General features: G+C 43.7%; 1 protein-coding gene and 1 pseudogene across 28 annotated transcripts in view; both read right to left on the minus strand.

Moving 5' to 3' along the window:
* LCOR (ligand dependent nuclear receptor corepressor) overlaps positions 1–21,771 on the minus strand; it is a 129,211-nt gene that overhangs the window by 85,157 nt on the left and 22,283 nt on the right. The gene's annotated exons all lie outside the window — the stretch shown is intronic.
* Positions 1–21,771, minus strand: part of LOC127484158 (large ribosomal subunit protein uL6 pseudogene) — a 42,293-nt pseudogene continuing 20,522 nt past the window's right edge.

The following is a 21,771-nucleotide window of genomic DNA, read 5'->3' on the forward strand; positions in this document are numbered from 1 at the left end:
TTTTCTACAATGTTTTTCTTTTCTTTTTAGAAAGATTTATTTATTTATTTGAAAGAGTTGGGGTGGGGTAGGGGGAGGAGGACAGAGAGAGGTCAGTCTTCCATCTGCTTATTTACTCCCTAGATGGCTGCAATGGCCAGGGCTGGGTCAGGCTTAAGCCAGCAGCTTCTTCTGGGTTTCCCACATGGGTGCATTAGCAGGGAGTTGGACAGGCACATTAGCAGACTGCTGGATAGGAAGTGAAGCAGCTTGGATGCGAATGGGTACTTTTTTGGGATGCCAGCACTGCAGGCAGCAGCTTTACCTGCTATACCACAATGCCAGCCCCTACAATGTTTTTATTCTTTTCTTTCTTCAAAGATCTCTTGTTTTATTGGAAAAGCAGAGAGAAAGAGAGAGAGAGAGAGAGAGAGAGAGAGAGAGAAAAGAGAAAAGAAAAGAGAATGAGAAAAGAAAAGAGAATGAGAAAAGAAAAGAAAAGAAAAGAAAAGAAAAGAAAAGAAAAGAAAAGAAAAGAAAAGAAAAGAAAAGAAAAGAAAAAGAGAAAAGAAAGAAGAGACGCGACGAGACACGGAAGATTTTCCATCTACTGTTTCACTCCCCAAATGGCTGTAACACCTGGAGCTGGGCAAATCCAAAGCCAGGAGCCTCTCCTGCACCCCGCCCCCCATGTGGGTAGCAGGGGCCCAAACACCCAGGCCACGCTCTGCCCCAACTCTAGGCACACCATCAGGGAGCTGGATTGGAAACAGAGAAGCTGTAACCCAAACTGGCACCCACACGGGACAACCATGCACTCTACTCGACATGCCACAGCAATGGCCCCCAATGTTTTTCTTATACTATAGCTTTAAATGCCTGACTTTTAGCTTCTGGTGTAATTACACAACTCTAGAAAGCAAAAAACAAACAAGCAAGCAAACAAAACTAAAATTCTTCTCAAATTTCTCCCTTCAATCAATCTAAATCATAATCTATTTCCACCCAAAGAGAGGAAGTAGGTTATGAAAAGTAACAGAATAGGAACATAGCAAATACACAAACAACTATGGTCAGCACTATAGCTTGTAAATTAGGGAGAGACTGAAAATATGGTTCTAATCAAGAGAGATCAGCAGTCAGAGAGGTGCTGAGGGATGTAGGCAAATGTCTTTTCCATTTTCTGTTGGTTATAAGGAAAAGAGGTTTATTTTGGCTCATGGTTCTGGAGGCTAGGAAGTCCAAGAGCACGGTGCTGGCATCTGTGCAGTCTTTGAAGGGGGCCTAGTGTGGCTTCAACTCACCAGAAAAAGTGGAAGGGCAAGCTGGATGTAGAGAAAGAGAACCCAAGGAGTGGACTTGCTTTATCACTACCTGCTCTCAAGGTTACTAATCCAGTTCCCTAAAAGTGCAAACTCTGTCATGTAAGAAAATCCATTGTGAGGGCTCTGTCCCTATAACCCAAACACTTCCCAGAAGGGCCCCCACTCCTAATACTGCTAAACTGAAGAACTAAGGTTCTTAGACATTCTCTTTTTTTTTTTTAATTTATTTATTTATTTATTTTTTTGACAGGCAGAGTTAATGAGAGAGAGAGACAGAGAGAAAAGTCTTTCTTTTCCGTTGGTTCACTCCCCAAGTGGTTGTTACGGCCGGCGCGCTGCGCCAATCCGAAGCCAGGAGCCAGGTGCTTCTCCTGGTCTCCCATGGCGGTGCAGGGCCCAAGCACTTGGGACATCCTCCACTGCACTCCTTGGCCACAGCAGAGAGCTGGCCTGGAAGAGGGGCAACCGGGACAGAATCCAGCACCCCAACCGGGACTAGAACCCAGGGTGCCGGCGCCGCTGGCAGAGGATTAGCCTAGTGAGCCGCGGCGCAGCACTGGACATTCATTTTTATAACACACTCAAATCACAGCAGAACATGTTAGAAAATTAGAGGAGTTTTTATATCCAGATCCTATGGAACTTGACCTCAAGCTTGTACTGAGCTTAGTGCAAAAAGCTTACTTCTCAATAAGGTATTTTATTTTATAAAGTATCAGTTCAAACCTGCTTTCTGTTAACAGCCACCAATTATTACCTAATAAAGAGAGGACTGGGGCGTAGTGGGTAAAGCTACCGCCTGCAGTGCTGGCACCCCATATGGGTGCTAGTTCAAGTCTTGGCTGCTCCACTTCCGATCCAGCTCTCTGCTATGGCCTGGGAATGCAGTGGAAAGTGGCCCAAGCTCTTGGACCCCTGTGCCCATGTGGGAGACCCGGAGGAAGCTCCTGGCTCCTGGCTCTGGATCAGTGCAGCTCTGGCCATTGCAGCCAACTGGGGAGTGAACCAGTGGATCAAAGATCTCTCTCTCTCTTTCTGTCTCTCCTTTTCTGTGTAACTCTGACTTTCAAATAAATAAATAAATCTTTAAAAAAAAAAAAAAAACCAGGACTGAGAACATCTGGAGTTCTTTGTGAAGTCTTAGTGTATGACTTACCACTTCCACTATGAACTCTGTGAGTCACAAAATGAAAATAATTTAAAAGCACCATATTAGATAATCTTCTATATTCCACCCAAGGTAATATAAGGTAATTCATCTCTTCTAGTTGGTGTGTGTCATTCAACAAGCAGTTTGGATGAACTTTTTTAGATAATGAGTAATGCTGTACCAGGCTCATCTCAACTAGCCTTGGCACTCCATCCCACTGTTGGATATGTACATCCATTAAGAGTTTTTCCTCTCCCCCTGAGAATCAGCTCCAAGCTCATGCACTCTGTTGGACACTATTTGCCGGCTCCTTTATCACTCTTAGAATGATACAGCACAAGAACTGATGACAAAATTTAATCAGATATACTTTTTTTTAAAGATTTATTTATTTATTTTAAAGTCAGAGTTACACAGAGAGAGGAGAGGCAGAGAGAGAGAGAGAGAGAGAGAGAGAGAGATCTTCCATCCGCTGGTTAACTCCCTAGTTGGCCGCCAACAATTGGAGCTGTGCCAATCCAAGGCTAGGAGCCAGGAGCTTCTTCCAGGTCTCCCACATGGGTTAGGGGGTCCAAGGACTTGGGCCATTTTCTACTGCTTTCCCGGGCCACAGCAGAGAGCTGGATCAGAAGTGGAGCAGCTGGGTCTCGAACCAGAGCCCACATGGGATGCCAGCGCTTCAGGCCAGGGCATTAACCTGCTGCGCCACAGCTGTGGCCCCGATCAGATATACTTTAAAGAACAATAACAACTTAAATCACAAATACTGGCCCAAACTGAAACAGAAAAACGGAAAAATACTAGAACTTGAAAAAAAAAAAGAGTATTTCCACTGAGACTAGGTAGAAATTACATTTTCTCTCTCTCTCTCTCTCTTTTTTTTTTTTTGACAGTCAGAGTTAAGACAGCGAGAGACAGAGAGAAAGGTCTTCCTTTTTCCATTGGTTCACACCCCAAGTGGCTGCTACGGCTGGTGTGTTGCAGCCAGCGCGCTGCACCAATCTGAAGCCAGGAACCAGGTACCTCCTCCTGGTCTCCCATGTGGGTGTAGGGCCTAAGGACCTGGGCAATCCTCCACTGCCTTCCCAGGCCACAGCAGAGAGCTGGACTGGAAGAGGAGCAACAGGGACAGATGGCGCCCCAACTGGGACTAGAACCCGGGGTGCCGGCGCCACAGGCGAAGGATTAGCCTAGTGAGCCGTGGCGCCAGCCGAAATTACATTTTTTTTTTTTTTTGACAGGCAGAGTGGACAGTCAGAGAGAGAGAGAGAAAGGTCTTCCTTTGCCGTTGGTTCACCCTCCAATGGCCGCCGCGGCCGGTGCACCACGCTGATCCGAAGACAGGAGCCAGGTACTTACCCTGGTCTCCCATGGGGTGCAGGGCCCAAGCACTTGGGCCATCCTCCACTGCACTCCCGGGCCACAGCAGAGAGCTGGCCTGGAAGAGGGGCAACCGGGACAGAATCTGGCGCCCCGACCAGGACTAGAACCCGGGGTGCCGGCGCCGCAAGGCAGAGGATTAGCCTAGTAAGCCGCAGCGCCGGCCCGAAATTACATTTTAAAAAAGAAGAAAAGATGGGCCTGCACTGTGGCATAGCGGGTAAAGCCGTCGCCTGCAGTGCCAGCATCCCATAATGGGCGCTGGTCCAAGTCCCAGCTGCTCCACTTCCAATCTAGCTCTCTTCTATGGCCTGGTAAAGCAGTAGAAGATGGCCCAACTCAGTGTAGCTCTGGCTGCTGCAGCTAACCGGGGAGTGAACCAGCAGATGGAAGACATCATTCTCTCTCTCTGTGTAACTCTAACTTTCAAACAAAGTAAGTAAGTGAGTAAGTAAGTAAGTAAGGGGCGGGAGGAGGAGAAGGGGGAGGGGGAGTGCACTGCCACTCATATAAAAGTATTGCACATATAATTATTTACAAGATCTAATGCTTAATAACAGACTATTTTACTGGTTCGTGTACTTACTGTAATACTCTTTTTATCATTATTCTATAAAGCACTGCTTCTACTTTTAAAACTGTTTACTGGCCGGCGCCACGGCTCAATAGGCTAATCCTCTGCCTACGGCGCCGGCACACCGGGTTCTAGTCCCGGTTGCCCCTCTTCCAGGCCAGCTCTCTGCTGTGGCCTGGGAGTGCAGTGGAGGATGGCCCAAAGTGCATGGGCCCTGCACCCTATGGGAGACCAGGAGAAGCACCTGGCTCCTGGCTTCAGATCAGCGCGGTTCGCATGTATTTGCATATGGCTTAGCAGTATAGGGATACACATAGAGAACAAATGGAAAATATAGGCCCAGTGTTAAGATACTTGTAATTGTAGTCAAGGAGTCAAAATTAATACACATTTCCACTAACATGCAGTTACTGGTAAGTGTCCATCTTATCTCTTGCCACAGACCATATTTCTGATTTCCTCCTTCATATTACCACCAAGACAAAAACATCTCCAAAACACCACATCAAAATCATTATCATCTTTTTCCCTCTTCTTAAGCACTGACTTATCCTGCATCCTTCACCAAGAAAATGGCATCACTAGACACTCCTTCCCCCAGTCAGCAGGGTCAAAAACCTCAAGATTGTATTCCCTGCCTGAATCACCTTCCAATCATCACTGAGTCCTGCTCAATTCTACTTCAGAAAGATTCCTCCAAATCTCTGCTAAGCCTGAATGCCTTCATCAATAAATGGCAATCATGTTGATATTAACAGCCAGTTACTATCAATTGAGCTCTTACTTGGTATCAGGTACTTTGTACCCATTATAACGAAATCTTCAGAGAAACACTGTAAAGTAATAATCATACCTAATACATACAGGTAAGAAAACCAATCATTCATTAGAGTAGCTAATTCATTATTAACTACACAGAGGCAGAGCCTAGACTTAAAATTAGGACAATGATTTTAAAGCACAAACTCCTTTCACTTTATCATACTATTTATTACTAGAATCTTAAACTTTTAATTCATCCTATTTCAACATCCCCCTATACTACCATCTCTACCAGAATCCAACCTCTACAATGCTGCTAAATATCCTTTCTGGGTTTTTAAAAACATCTGATGGCTTTCTACTGACAATACTGAAGATTTCTTATTTCTAGCTGACATGTAAGATCATGGGTCAGGGGGCCAGTGCTGTAGTGTAGCAGGTAGAGCCTGCAGTGCTGGCATCCCATATGGGAGCCAGTTCTAGTCCTGGCTGCTCCACTTACGATCCAGCTCTCTGCTGTGGCCTGGGAAAGCAGTGGAGGATGGCCCAGGTCCTTGGGCTCCTGTACCCATGTGGGAGACCCGGAGGAAGCTCCTGGCTTCCTTCAGATCAGCCCAGCTCCAGCTGTTGCAGCCAACTGGGGAGTGAACCAGTGGATGGAAGACCTTGCTCTCTGTGTAACTCTGATTTTTTTTTTTTTTTTTTTTTTTTTTTTTGACAGTGAGAGAGAGAGAGAGAGACAGAAAGGTCTTCCTTTGCCGTTGGTTCACCCTCCAATGGCCGCCGCACCAGGCTGATCCGAAGCCAGGAGGCAGGTGCTTCTCCTGGTCTCCCATGCGGGTACAGGGCCCAAGCACTTGGGCCATCCTCCACTGCCTTCCCGGGCCACAGCAGAGAGCTGGCCTGGAAGAGGGGCAACCGGGACAGAATCTGGCACCCCAACCAGGACTAGAACCCGGTGTGCCAGTTCTGCAGGCGGAGGATTAGCCTATTGAGCCGCGGCGCCGGCCTTAACTCTGATTTTCAAATAAAAATAAATAAATCTTGAAAAAAAAAAAAAGATAATGGGTCAGATACCATGCTCCTTTGTCAGTCTCCCTTGCCACTATTTCCTTTCTCTATATCCTGTATTCTGGTCAAAGTGATTTATCAATCATCATACACATGTCAACACTTCATGCCTTTTGAGCACAGCATGTCCTCAGCCAACAATGTTCTTCAAGTTAACTCCAAGTCATCCTTTATCTCACCCGACAGTCCCCAGGCAAATTTAGGAGCATCCTCATCAGTGCAATAGATTGTATGAGATGGCTTCAAAAATTTCAAGAAAAATAATATAATTAAAAAAGAATGCATATCTTCGATCAATATTTTAAAGCTACCTCAGATTTATAAAATACTTATTTGGCACTTAGTCAACCAGATTTGGAGCAAAGAATTGTAGCTTATTCTTTAATAAAAATTACTTTCATTTCATTTGAAAGGCACAAAGACAAAGAGAAATCTTCCATTTACTGGTTTACTCCTCAAATGCCCACAACAGCCAGAGGCCAAGCCAAATTCTGGAGGCTGGAACTCAATCCCGGTCTCCCTTATGGGTGGATGGGACCCACCTACATGAGCCATCATCTGCAGGGCACGCATCCCAGGGTACACATTTAGCAGGAAGCTAGAATCTGAAGCACAGCTGGAACCTGAACCTACCCCAGGAGATATCTTAACCACTGAGCCAAATAACTGCCTCCAAATCTTATTCTTCTTTTAACTTCATCCAGTTCCTTAAACTACAGTCTTGAAGCAAGTGCCCAAAACAAGATGTTTATTGAATGAATGCAAATACACTTTTACTAATTCTTATATGCTCACATTTACTTAAGTGGATGGAGATTTTATGAAGACTCCATTCTGTGTGTCTGGCATGTTGAAGGCTTGAAGAAATAAATAAAATGGAAGGTTAAGTTCTGTCTGAAGGAAAAAAGGATGGCAGTCTACTCCAGGGAAGCTAGTTTTCTGTATCTATGGACTAAAGCCAGAATTAAGGGTTCTCTTTGCTGGCCCATGAAAAGAAAGGACGGCACTTTGCTGTGATTATGGGTTTGACACAAACAGAAATACAGTAGGACAAAGTCCTAAAAAATAGTGGCACTAACAAGGAACAGTAATTAGTGCTAGAATGTTAGCAAAATAATTTCATATAATTTTCTTTTACTACATAAAATAGCATAAATGAGATTCAGAGATATTATATAAGTAACCAAAATCACAAAGGTAGTAAGTTGCTAGGTAAAATAAATTTAGGTATTTGTAAAACCAAGGGCAGTTTTGGTTCATTTTTTCTATTACGGTAAACTATCTTGGGTAGAGTAATTATACTTAGAAAGAAACTATTTAAATGCAAATTGAAAGTTGGTTAGGAATGAGTCAGTTATATCAGAAGTTCACAATTTGTGGACCACAACTCCTTAGAGGACCTCAGTCATTACAGAGTCAGTAAGTCCATGAGCACTGTTTGTCAATGAAATAAAAACATGCTTGCAAACACACCCACCACTCTTCTGAACACACTTTGCAGTATACAATAATATTTATTTAGAAAACGTTACTGGGACCAGGAGTTTAGTCTAGCAGTTAAAGATGTAAATTAAGATGCCTGTATGTCTGAGAACTTGGGTTCAAAACCTAGCTCTAGCTCCTGATTCCAATTTCCAGCTTAATGTAGATGTTAAGAGGCAGTGATGATAGCTCAAGTGATTGGATTTCTCTCAACCACATGGGAGAGACTAAGAGTTTCTGATCCCAGCTTGTTTGTGAAGTGAATAACAAATGGAAGACCTGTCTTCTCTCTCCTACCTCCTGGCAGTTGTGGGGCATCTGGGGAGTGAACAAGTAGATAAGAGATCTGTCTCCTCCCACTACTTTTCAAATACATGATTTTTTTAAGGTTTTATTTATTTGAAAGAGTTACACAGAGAGGAGACAGAGACCTTCCACCTGCTGGTTCATTCCCTTAATGCCCACAATGGCTGGGGCTGGGAGAGGTCAAAGACAGGAGCTTCATTTGAGTCTCCAACATAGATGGCAAGGACACAGCACTTAGGTCATCTTTTGTGGCTTTTCCAGGGTAAAGTATTAGCAGGAAGCCGAACAGGAAGCAGAACGGCTGAGACTCATCAGCATTGTAGGTGGTGGCTTAGCCCAGTGCGCCACAGCGCCAGGTCCATCAAATAAATAAATTTTAAAATTAGGTTAAGCCTCTGCCTGCAGTGCCAGCATTCCACATGGGCGCCGCTTCAAGTCCTGGCTATTCCACTTCCGATCCAGCTCCCTGCTAATGTGCCTGGAATAGCAGTGGAAGATGGCCCAGGAGCTTGGGCCCCTGTACCCAAGTGGGAGACCCAGAAGAAAACTCCTGGCTTTGGCCTGGCCCAGTCTCAGCCACTGTGGCCATTTGGGGAGTGAATCAGCAGATGGAAGACCTTTCTGTCTGTCTCTCCCTGTCTGTAACTTTGCCTTTCAAATAAATAAAATAAATCTTCAAAATTAATAAAATTTGTATTTTTTCATTTGTTTATTTATTTAAAATTCATTCACTCATTCAAAAGACAGAAGAACATGGTTCTCCCAACCACTGGTTCACTCCCTAAATGCTCACAATAGCTGGTGCTGGGCCGGGCCAAAGCAAGAAGCCAAGAACCCAATTCCATTTCACCTGCTGCCTCCCAGGTGAGCATTGGCAGGAAGCTGGAATCAGGAGCAGGCATTCCAAGTGGTATATTTTTTTTTATAAAGATTTTATTTATTTGAAAGTTAGAGTTACACGCATACACACACACACACACACACAGAGAGAGAGAGAGAGAGAGAGAGGGAGAAGGAGAAGGAGAAGCAGAGAGAGAGAGGTCTTCCATCCGATGGTTCACTCCCCAATTGGCCACAACGGCCAGAGCTGCACAGATCCAAAGACATGAGCCGGTAGCTTCCACCAGGCTTCCCACTCGGGTGCAGGGGCCCAAGGACTTGATATCTTCCACTGCTTTCCCAGGCCACAGCAGAGAGCTGGATCGTAAGTGGAGCAGCCAGGACTAGAACCAGCACCCATATGGGATGCCAGCACTGCAGGCGGCGGCTTTACCCACTATGCCACAGCACCGACCCCTCCAAGTGGCATCTTAACTGCTGTGCCAAACATACTTCCCCCATTAACAGTCTTTTGTCAACCATCACAACTGGGGATATTTTAAGAAGTTCATGGAAAATGGAATTAACAGATTAAGTTTATTTCTGGGCAAATAATTTTGAAACCTGTGTATATGCAGGATCTTCAACAAGTTCACAGAAAACGTACATTAAGAAAAATCTATGAATTCATTTCTGATTTTTCTGCACAAAAATAAATCTTTTAAAAGAGATTTATCTTGCTTAAAAAGTCACAGCTACAGAGAAACAAGTTTTCCATCTGTTAGTTCACTCCCTAAATGGTCAGGGCTGGGCCAGGCTGGAACCAGGAGCCTCCTCTGAGTCTCCCATGTGGGTGTAGGAGCCCAAGCACTTGAGCTGTCCTCTGTAGCTTTTCCAGATCTATTAGCAGGGAGCTGGATTGGGATGCTGGCACTGCAGGTGGAAGTCCAACACATATCACTGGCCCCCAAAATAAATGTTTTAATTTCACTTTTCCATAAGCTTTTTTAAAAATTTATTTATTCATCTGCAAGTCACAGAGAGAGGAAGAGACAGTAGGAAAGAGATCTTCCACCCACTGGTTCACTCCCCAGATGGCCACCAACAGCCAGGGCTGGGCCAGGCCAAAGCCAGGAACTTCATTAGAGTCTCCCACATGGGTGGCAGGAGCCCAAGAACTTGGGCCATCTTCCACTACTTTTCCCAGGCTGTCAACAGGGAGCTGGATTGGAAGTGGAGCAGCCAGCTTGCTCTCCTGTTCCCGCTTTGGCCACTTCCCATTTTTTGCCTGCACTGCGCTATCTGCGGCTACTCCTAACCACATTTTCCTCTGTGCAGCTCCGGCCTGTGGATTTCTTACATGTGGCTCCTGGCCTGCTCTCCTGCCTGGTATGGACTTCCCAGTTCACCTTTCTGAACCCTCTTCTTCCAATGGCCCTCACGTTCCTGTGTATTTCTCACTTCCTCAAATAAATTTTAAACCTTACCATATTGTATTTTATTCGAGCCAGTATTTAAAATTCTTAGCCAAATACATGGAAAGGGCCCTCAAATATTAATCTTAGAATAATTAATAAATTTAAAATGAAGCTAAGCTATTTCACTTGGCTGCAATGGAGGATTTATTAATATTTGTTTAATCTGTTTAAAAATTGGCAACATGGTAATGGACTTTCAAACAACTTCCTGAGGCAAAAAAAAAAAAAGGAAGTGGAACAGCCGGTGCCCATATGTGATGCTGATGTTACAGGCGGCAGCTTTACTCACACAGACCCCTCCACAAACCTTTTGAAGTATTCTCATATTTTCTCAAAGACATTCAAAGTGCAAATTGCAATGTAGGAACTTCTTTTCCTCTTCCCTCCCTGTCTCTCCTTACCACCGCCACTGGTAAAGTTTAAAATGGAACCTTATACTCTATGGGGATCAGGGAACTATGTACAAATGAAATTATAAGCTGAATCACTTCCCTCACTTTAGGCAGAATAGGAATTTCTAGAGTTGAAACAGAACTAAAACTTTAATGGTGCTTGCGGAGAAAGGGGATTCTTTTTCTACCCTTCCCATTCTCTCCTGATGCTTTTGCCCATTTATTTACTTCCTTTCCAGAGTTAGCCCTAAAGCAGACATAGCACGCTAATGGAGGTGACTATTTAGATATTCATTTATTTTCATCTGGGAATCTCAATGACCTTATAGACCTTTACAATTACTCACATGCCCCTCCCATCCACTGGTTTCTCCTTGTAAGTAGTCTACTAAGAATCTAATACATTTCCTCCTTATACCTAAAGCCCAATATATCAAAATATGAGTAACAACCAATTAAGTGTTATTGTATAAAGCAGTCACCTTGTGCTAATGCACAACAAAACAATGCTGATTACAAATAGGATACTGTAGTCTCTCTTGGCTCACTGCCCCATTCTCTAATAAAACCCCAAACTTAAAAATTTTGAGAAATACTTAGCTGAAATAAAGTAAAAGTAAGTTTTCTTGTTCCTGAGATTCTTTACCCTGGTGGACTACAGATATTGAGTGTCCACTATGAGCCAGAAAGATACTGTGAACAATACAAAGACCTTATTTTGGAGATTTAATTCTGCATGGGAGACAAAAACAAATAATGATTACTGTGATAATAAATAGCATATAGAATGTAGAAGTAATCGTAGAACAAGGATATAGCAGAGCAGGGTAACAAGAAAACTCTGATAAATCCTGACTGTTAAGAAGGTCAAGAAGGCCTTGAGTAGGGAAAAACAAACAAAGAAACAAACAAAAAAACAGATGTGTGTGAGCAACAGCACAAAACTGATAGTTCAGAAATAAACCAACACTCTATGATCAAATGACGTTGATCAATGTAAAATTCTTCAATGAGGGTCAGTATAGACGTACAGAGGATTAAGCCAACACCTGAGACACCAGCATTCCGTATCAGAGTGCCAGTCCCAGTTCTGTCCCATTTCTAACCCAGCTCCCGCTTATGTGCCTGGGAAGGCAGTGGAGCTGGGGTAGAGAAAGTCCAGCTGTATAAAGTCCAAGAAATTATTTGGTCTAGACCTGCCAAAGCAACTGCAGGCAGGACTTAAAATTCGATAAATCTATAACAGGCTAATTTTCAGAAAAAAAGAAAAAGGATTTGAGAGAGAGAGAGAGACAGAGAGAAATCTTCTATCTGTTGGTTCACTCCCTAAATGGCCACAATGTCAGCAGCCTGGAACTCCATCAAGGTCTCTGTGTGGGTGGCAGGGGCCCAACACTTGGGCCATCTTCCACTGATTTCCACTGCACGCAGGGAGCTGGATCAAAGTGGAGCATCCAGAACTCGAACCAACACCCATATGGGATACCAGTGTCACAGACAGCAGTTAAACTCTCTGTACCACAATGCCAGCACCTACAGCAGGCTAAGTAAGTTGATAATAATGTATGGCCTGCAAATGATGTTATAAATATCCAGAGGGACCTTGGCAGAAAACACATCCTCACCTCTGCCAGAGGAGTATGGCTCAACTACTGAGCCCCTGCCACTCAAGTAGGAGTCCTGAACAGTTTTTGGACCCTGGCTTTGGCCTGGCCCAGCCCTGGCTGTTGAGGCCATTTGGAGGAGTGAACCAGTGGATAGGAGATTGATCTCTCTCTCTCTCTCTCCCTCCCTTTCTCCCCGCCCTGCTCCCTGCCTTTCAAATAAATAAAAAAATTTAAAAATATATTATATTTTTTCTCTAAAACTGGAATGCTATCACTGTCTTTTTCCCCTTGATGAGATAAGCTCATTTCATTCATTTTTGAAGAAACATCTACCAAACATTGAAGTCTGAATAACCATAGTTTCTCAAGTAAAATTATATTTCATGAAAAAGGCAGCTATGGGAAAGATGCTGTGGTGCCACAGGTTAAACTCCTACTGAGGACACCTGTATCCCATATCTGAGTGCTGGTTTGAGTCCCAGCTATTCCACTTCCAATCCAGCTTCCTGCTAATGCCTCCTAGGAGACAGCACATGATTCAAGTACTTGGAAAACCCATGTGGGAGAGCAGGATGGAGTTCCTGGCTCCTCACTTCAGCCTGGAATAGCCCTAGCTGTTGCTGGCATTAAGAGAAGTGAACCACCGCAGACCTTTGTTGCTCTTTCAAACAAAAATGAATAAAAGGAAAAGACAATTCAAGGACACAAGTACCTTTATGCATACTTTCCATTTTACCATATAGAATATTAACATGTGTATCCAAGATTCATGAATTAATAAAAGTATCATCACATAATTACATCCTTAGATAAAACTTATTCGACTGGGGTAGGCGCTGTGGCAAAGCAGGTAAAGCCGCCATCTGTGGTGCCGGCATCCCATATGGGTGCTGGTTCTAGTCCTGGCTGCTCCACTTCCAATCCAGCTCTCTGCTGTGGCCTGGGAAAGCAGTAGAAGATGGCCCAAGTCCTTGGGCCCCTGCACCCGCATGGGAAACCCGGAAGAAGCTCCTGGCTCCTGATCCGCACAGCTCTGGCCGTTGTGGCTAACTGGGGAGTGAATCATCGGATGGAAGACTTCTCTCTCTCTCTCTCTCTCTCTCTCTGTATAACTCTGACTTTCAAGCAAAATAAATAAATCTTAAAAAAAAAAAAAAACTTACTCTACCATGAGTGCATATTAGTGAAAGACTACAATGACTATTTTAATAGTTTGCAGCCACGGCCTTGACTTGAGCAACAGTAGTTGTATCCATCATCACCAATCTTGCAACGAAGCACAAATGTCAACACAATGTAAAGGGCAAATGACATCTTAATATCATTATGAAAGCAGGAACCTTGCCTCAGGAGCCACCAAGGAACACTGGACCACACTTTGAGAAGCTGAGATCAAATCAATTGGCCCGTCAGGGTTTTTTCTTTTTTGCCTTATTTATTAAATTAGCAATTAACAGGGACCGGTTCTATGGCACAGTGGTTTATTTAAACCCTGGCCTGAAGCGCCAGCATCCCATATGGGTTCCAGTTCTAGTCCCGGCTGCTCCTCTTCCAATCCAGCTCTCTGCTGTAGCCTGGGATAGCAATGGAGAATGGCCCAAGTCCTCGGGCCCCTGCACCCATGTGGGAGACCCAGAAGAAGCTCCTGGCTCCTCGCTTCAGATCGGCGCAGCTCTGGCAGTTGCAGCCATCTGGGGAGTGAACCAGCGGATGGAAGACCTCTCTGTCTCTACCTCTCTCTTTCAAATAAATAAAATAAATCTTTAAAAAATAAATTAGCAATTAACAGTTATAACTTAAATAGTTACAAATCAGAATACTTTAGTTCTCAGTTTGCTGATTAAAACAATAAAAGGCTATATGCTTACAGTATTGGTTTATAGATAGAAACAAATGGGTCCTTTCTGACTGAAAAAGTGTAAGTGTCGCTCCCCCTCTTCGTGGAGGAACGACACAGGACCCTGCGCTGTTCTTTCGTCTGCTCGGCCCTCCCCGGGTTTGCTGCTGGTTCTTCCCGGGTTGGCTACTATCCCTTCCACCTCCGTGGAAGGGCAGTTCCCCCTGGCCGCATTCCCCACTTCCGCAGGGGAGCGGCACACCGCCGGCCGGCTCTTCTCGGGGGCTGCACGGGTTCCCTTAGATGTTCCCCATAGATGTTCCCCGGTGCATGCCGTCTCTCTCCTCCTTTATAGTCCTCCTCCGCCAATCCCAACTCGGCTGCCCACACGCCGAGTACGCTGCTCTCCTCCAATCAGGAGCAAGTCCTACAATTTATTAGTTGAACTGGAGGCAGCTGTGCAGAAGCTGTTTACTTCTCTCCCAGCGCCATATTGTGGGAGAGCAGATGCATAGAATAAGTCTTAATTCGAGTAACTTAGTCTAGTCCGGATTGCTCCCCACATGTAAGCTGTAGGATACTTAGGTATTTTTTCCAATTATTCCAAGTGCTTAGAAAGAGATGCAGAGTGGAGAGTTTTCAGGTAGCACTACTGACTAGATGAACTGTACAGTAAAATCTTGTAAGGCTGAGTAAGTACTTAAGGAAAAATAACTCAACCTACACACACACACACACACACACACACACACACAAAATGAACCTAAGCAATAAGTAAATCCTAGATGTCACGGTATATTCTTCTCTGAATCCAATTACTACAAAATGTGTCATTACAGCTAAAAAAAAAAATTACCAAAATTGTTAGATGTCTTTGGGAAGAGTATTATAAACTAAATGGTATTCCTATTATGTAGTGATGAACTGATCTCCAGAATTCTGAGTGCAGTTCAACAACAGTAAATATTAAGGACGAGAATAATATATAACAAAGTGTTTATATATACATACTCTATGAACATTGAAAGAACATACTCTATTGGGACCAATGCTGTGGCACAGAAGGTTAAAGCCCCAGTCCGCAGCACTGGCATCCAATATGGGTGCTGGTTCAAGTACTGGCTGCTCCACTTCCTATCCAGCTCTCTGCTATGGCCTGGGAAAGCAGTGGAAGATGGCCCAGGTCCTTGGGCTCCTGCACCTGCATGGGAGACCTGGAAGAAGCTCCTGGCTCTTGGCTTCGGATCGACGCAGCTCCAGCCATTCAGGCAAATTGAGGAGTGAACCAACAGATGGAAGACCTCTCTCTCTCTGCCTCTCCTCTCTCTGTTTAACTCTGACTTTCAAATAAATAAATAATTTTTTTTTAAAAAAGAAATACTCTATCAAGAAATATTACAATTAAAAAAAAGAATAAACTTTAAAGTATCCCATGTTAGAACTTTTAAATAAAACCTGACCAATCCAAATTTTCAACTACAATATCTTTAAAATCATTCAATACTCTAATGTTGAGAAGCAAATGACAGCAAACTATTAGAAATGCCATTTTAAAAAGATTTATTGTGGGGTCGGCACTGTGGCACAGTAGGTTTAATCCTCCGCCTGCAGCGCCAGCATCTCTTTGGGTGCCAGTTCAAGTCCCGGCTGCTCCTCTTCCAATCTGGCTCACTGCTATGGCCTAGGAAAGCAGTGGAAGATGGCCCAAGTGCTTGGGTCCCTGCACCTGCATAGGCGACCCAGAAGAAGATCCTGGCTTCAGACCTTTCTCTTTGTCTCTCCCTCTCACTATCTGTAATTATATCTCTCAAATAAATAAAATAAAATAATTATTGTTATGTACTACTATGGTTTGGCTATGGTTTGAATGTGAACTCCAAAGGTTCATGTGCTGGAAGACTGTCTTTGTTATGAGATGGTGGAACCTTTAAGAGGTAGGGCCCAGAGGAACTTACTTTAGGCCCTTAGGGATACCACACTCAGAGGGATTAATGTAGTTCTCACAGCATGCTGGTTAACTCCCTTGAGATTGGGTTGTTATAAAAAGCCCCTGAATTTCTCTGGCTTCCTGCCTTCCATGTGACCCCTCTTGCACCTGCTCCCATCATTGTGATGCCATCCCCCTGGAGGTCCTCATCAGAGATTGGACAGATGGGACCACCAGTGTCTGACTTTCAGCCTCCTGTAAGTTAAATAAGAATCCTTCTTCAGGTAATGTGTTACAGGAACAGAAAGTGTTCACACACACACGCACACACACACACACAGTAAGCTGAAAACACATTGAGTCCAACTCCGAAAGCTTTATACAACTGCACACATATTCAAATAAGTAGCAATGTTCTACATAACCACAAAGCAATGCACTTCCTTAAATTAATCACTGGCACCAAACTTACATAATACTATTTAAGGAAGATTTTCCAAAAGGTCTAAAAAGATTTACAGGTAATTTCCAGTTGAGCGATGTTAGTTTTATAGGTGGAGTCAAACCTATCCAAGGATGTATATAAAGAGAAATTAAAAGTCCTGTTACTACAAATACATTAGATATAATGAAGAATATTTGTAAAAGTGTGCATATACAGTGCACAGCTAAGTCCAAAGTGTAGATAGCAAAAGCCTTAGTGCCAGAAATAATAGAAAATCTAGGAGATAGAGATGTATACTGACATATTGAACGGATGATAATATATAGGTAACCAAGGAACTTGGGTTGTAATATTCTGCAGGGACAGAAGAGAGGCCTTAGGTTAAAACTAGGACTCTCATATAAAAATCAGAACCCTAGAGCAATGTTATTCAAAGTATGGGCCACTGACCTGTCACATCAGCATCTGTTGCTTACTTCCCTGGAAATATAACTTCTTGGATCTTAATCCAGACCTATTGGATCAGAACTGTAAATGGGGCTCAGGAATCACAAGGGGGGGGGTCTTCAAAAAACTCATAAAAAATGTATATTATGGAGGATGCTGTGGCATAGAAGGTTAAACTTTTGCCTGTAGTGCCAGCCATCTCATATGGGAGCTGATTCAAGTCTCAGCTGCTCCACTTCTGATCCAGCTCCCTGCTAATGTAGCTGGGAAAGAAGCAGAAGATGGCCCAAGTGCTTGGGCCCCTGCATCCACGTGGGAAACCCAGAAGAAGCTCCAGGCTCCTGGCTTCAGTCTGGCCCAGCCCCGGCCACTGCATCCATTTGGGGGTAAACCAGTGGACAGATGACCAATCTCTCCCTCTCTCCCACTCTCTGTATCTCTTTCAAATAAATAAATCTAAAATAAAATAAAATAAAATGCATGTTATGAAAAAACTATGCATGGACTTCAAACTTTTTGAACCAAAACAAAGTATCATTTAATTTCATTTTCCATGGACTTTTTTTTTTCAAAGTGCCCTCCATTTTAACAAGCTTCCCAGGTGATTCTTTTATTGTTGTTGTTGTTAATATTTATTTTCATTTATTTGAAAAACAATGACGGGGCTGGCGCTGTGGCATAGCTGGTAAGGCCGCCACCTGCAGTGCCGGCATCCCATATGGGCGCCAGTTAGAGTCCCAGCTGCTCCATTTCTGGTCCCACTCTCTGCTATGGCCTGGGAAAGTAGTAGAAGATGGCCCAAGTCTTTGGGCCCCTGCACCCGCGTGGGAGATCTGGAGGAAGCTCCTGGCTCCCGATCAGCACAGCTCCGGCTGTTGCGGCCAATTGGGGAGTGAATCAGAGGATAGAAGACCTCTCTTTCTCTGCCTCTCCTTCTCTCTCTCTGTAACTCTGACTTCCAAATGAATAAATAAATCTTGAAAGAAAACAATGAAAGACAAAGTGAGAGAGAGTGAGAGTGAGTGAGTGAGAGAGAGAGAGAAAGTGTCCGCAATAGCCAGGGCTGGGCCAGGCTGAAAGCCAGGAGCCAGGAACTCCATCATGGTCTCACATGGACGGCAGTGGCCCAAGTACCTGAGCCATCAGCTACTGCTTTCACAGTACATTAACAGGGAGCTGGATTGGAAGTGGAGTAGCTGAGACTCAACTAGCTCTCTGAAATGGTATGTAGCTGTCCCCAGTGGTGGCTTAACCTATTGTACACCACCAGTCCCCCCAGGTGATTCTTAGGTTTACTGAAGTTTGAGATGTGTTGTCCCAGAGACACTGTACTAATGGGTACAGAAAGGATTCACTAGCAGCTGGGTGGAGGGGAGGCCACGTGGCAGCACTGCGGCATAGTAAGTTAAATTGCTGCTTGACGGGCCGGTGACGTGGCTCACTTGGTTAATCCTCTGCCTGTGGCGCCGGCATCCCATATGCGCACCAGGTTCTAGTCCTGGTTGCTTCTCTTCCAGTCCAGCTCTCTGCTGTGGCCCAGGAGGGCAGTGGAGGATGGCCCAAGTCCTTGGGCCCCTGCACCCATTACGGGAGAACAGAAGGAAGCACCTGGCTCCTGGCTTCAGATGGGCGCAGCACTGGCCATAGCGGCCATTTGGGGAGTGAACCAACAGAAGGAAGACCTTTCTCTCTGTCTCTCTCTCTCTCACTGTCCATAACTTTACCTGTCAAATAAAGAAAAAAAAAAAAAACAAAACTGCTGCTTGTGACACCAGCATTTCATATTTGAGTGACAGCTGGAGTCTCAGCTACTCACTTCTGATCCAGCTTCTTTCTAAAGTACCTGGGAAGCCAGTAGAAGATGGCTCTGATACCTGAGCTCCTGCTACCCATACGGGAGGTCAGGATGAAGTCCAAGCTCCTGACTTTAGCCTAGCCAAGACCTAGCAATTGTGGCCATCTGCAGTCAACCACCAGATAGAAAGAAGCACAGCTTGCTCACCATTCCCCCCCACACCAGGAATTTTCCTCTTCCTCTGTGTCTTTGCCTTTCAAGTTAAATCTTGGGGGCTGGGAGTGAGGGAGTGGGAAAAGGACTGGTGAAAAAAAACCCATCCGCTGCTAAGAGGAAACTGAAAGGACAGGGGTTTCCCTGGAAAAGATGAACCCTTTATTAGTGCTTCCATGGATTTGTAACCCAGATATACATCATTCAGCGGTTTTCCAATGTTGTAGTCCAAGGATCACTTTATGCTGCCTAAAATTACTGAAAATCCTAAAGAGCTTCTGTTTACATGGATTATACTCGTATTTGCTGTGTTTGAAATTTTAAAAAGAAAAAAGTTTAAACTCAAGTAAACAAGACATTTTGTTACCTTTCAGAGTGGTAATTCAATACAAAATATAGAAAGTGAAAGGACGCAGAGTGAAAAGCCAAGTAATATCACAGTAATAGTATGAAAATAGTTCTCACTTTCTGGATCCTCAGGAGTGCCTAGACCACACTGAGAATCGCTGCACTACTTGGACTATCTGGGAAACTCCCTACCTATAAAGTTAACATATGGTTGGTCCTGTAGGTTACTGAAGGGGGTGAAGGGAAGCAAGCAGAAGTAAATGCAGACCTTCTCTAGAGAAAAGCTCTCATAACCCACTCACAAAGGGGGAAGGGGAAAAGGCTCTGCCAAACACAAGCCCTCTCACATTTAAAAATAAAAATCATGAAATATAGCAAACACAATTTATCATGATCAAACAGCAGAAGGAACAAAGTCTTAAGAACTTATGTTACAATTGTCTAAATTACTTAATTATTATATATTAGGCAAATCATATTTTTCTAAGAATTTAGTATATTTAAAAATTGAAACACATGTTACAATCATAACATACTCATATTATTGTATATATGAACAATGCATACACTATCACTATTCCTTAAGATTTCATATTTCTTAAACTTTAGAAACTTCTAAGGTAAATGTTTGATACATCAGTTAAGAAACTGCTTGGAACACCAGCATTCCATGTCTGAGTGCCTGAGTTTGAATCTCAGCTCTGCTTCTGATTCCAGTTTCCAGGCTGGCGCCAGAGCTCACTAGGCTAATCCTCTGCCTTGCGGCGCCGGCACACCGGGTTCTAGTCCTGGTCGGGGCGCCGGATTCTGTCCCGGTTGCCCCTCTTCCAGGCCAGCTCTCTGCTGTGGCCCGGGAGTGCAGTGGAGGATGGCCCAGGTCCTTGGGCCCTGCACCCCATGGGAGACCAGGATAAGTACCTGGCTCCTGCCATCGGATCAGCGCGGTGCACCGGCTGCAGCGCGCCGGCCATTGGAGGGTGAACCAACGGCAAAGGAAGACCTTTCTCTCTGTCTCTCTCTCTCACTGTCCACTCTGCCTGTCAAAAATAAAAATAAATAAAAAATAAATAAAATTAAAAAAAAAAAGATGATTCCAGTTTCCAGTTAATATTTACACCAGAAGGCAGTAGAGGATGGTTCAAGTTCTGGGGTCCCTCCTACTCACATGGTATAGTGGATTCAGTTTTGGGATATTGATTTATCATGGCCCAGTCCTGGCTGTTGCACCATTTGGGAGAGGTCTCCAGTGTCTGTCTCTTTCAAATACTTATTTTTTTTTAAAGGAACAACTACTGGGACTGGTGCTGTGGCACAGAGTAAGCCACCACCTACACCAATGGCATCCCATATGAGTGCCAGTTCTACTGCTCCACCTCTCTGCTCATTATCAGAAGATGGCCCAACTACTTGGGTAACTGCCACTCACATGGGAGAACCGGATAAAACTAGGCTCTTGGCTTCAGCTACCCCCAGCTCTGGTCATTGTAGCCATTTGGGGGGGTCAATCAGCTTTCTCTGCCTCTGTACCTCTACCTTTCCAATCAAATCAAATTAAATTAAAAAAAGAACTATTCTTGAATGAGCCATTTCACAATATATCCATATATTGAAATATATTGTATAACAGAAACTAAGCAATTCTGTCATTAAAATAAAACTTTTTAAAGGAAAGAGAAGAAACTACCTTTCAGGAAACAAGAAGACAAAATGGACTGGGAGAAAATATTTACAAAATACACATTTGATAAAGGACTATTTACTGAAATAAATGAAGAATTCTTGAAATTCAAGAAAATAAACCTGATTAAAAATAGCCAAAAGATTTTAACAGGTATGTCACCAAAGATAATATAAAGATGCCAAGTAAGCATACATACTCAACATCATGTCAGTACAGAACTGCAAATTAAAACAGAGATACTACTACACAGCTGTTAGAATGGCCCAAATGCACAACACAGATAATGCCAAATGTTGAGGAAGATGGGAGTTAACAGAAACTGATTCATTGCTGATGGAAATACAAAATGGTAAAGCCACTCTGGAAGACAGTTTACAAGTTTCTTCCAAAACTGAACATATTCTTAACATCTGGTCTAGCAATTACATTTCTTGTTATCTACCCAAATGAACTGACAACATTTACCTACAGAAACCTGCAAATATGTTTACAGCAGATTTATTCATAACTTCCATAACTGCTGAATGAAGAGATAGTACATCCAGACACTGGAATGCTACTTAGTCCTAAAAAGAAATGACCTATCAAGTCATGAAAAGATATGGAGGAAACTGAACTGCTTATCACTAAGCAAAAGAAGCCAATCTGAAAAGACTACATAATGTATTATTATAAATACACAAAGTTCTGGAAAAGGCAAACTATAGAGGCAGGAAAAAAAAAATCAGGGGCTAGCATCGTATGTAGCAGGTA

The sequence above is a fragment of the Oryctolagus cuniculus genome, chromosome 15 (genome assembly GCF_964237555.1).
Source record: "Oryctolagus cuniculus chromosome 15, mOryCun1.1, whole genome shotgun sequence".
NCBI lineage: Eukaryota > Metazoa > Chordata > Mammalia > Lagomorpha > Leporidae > Oryctolagus > Oryctolagus cuniculus.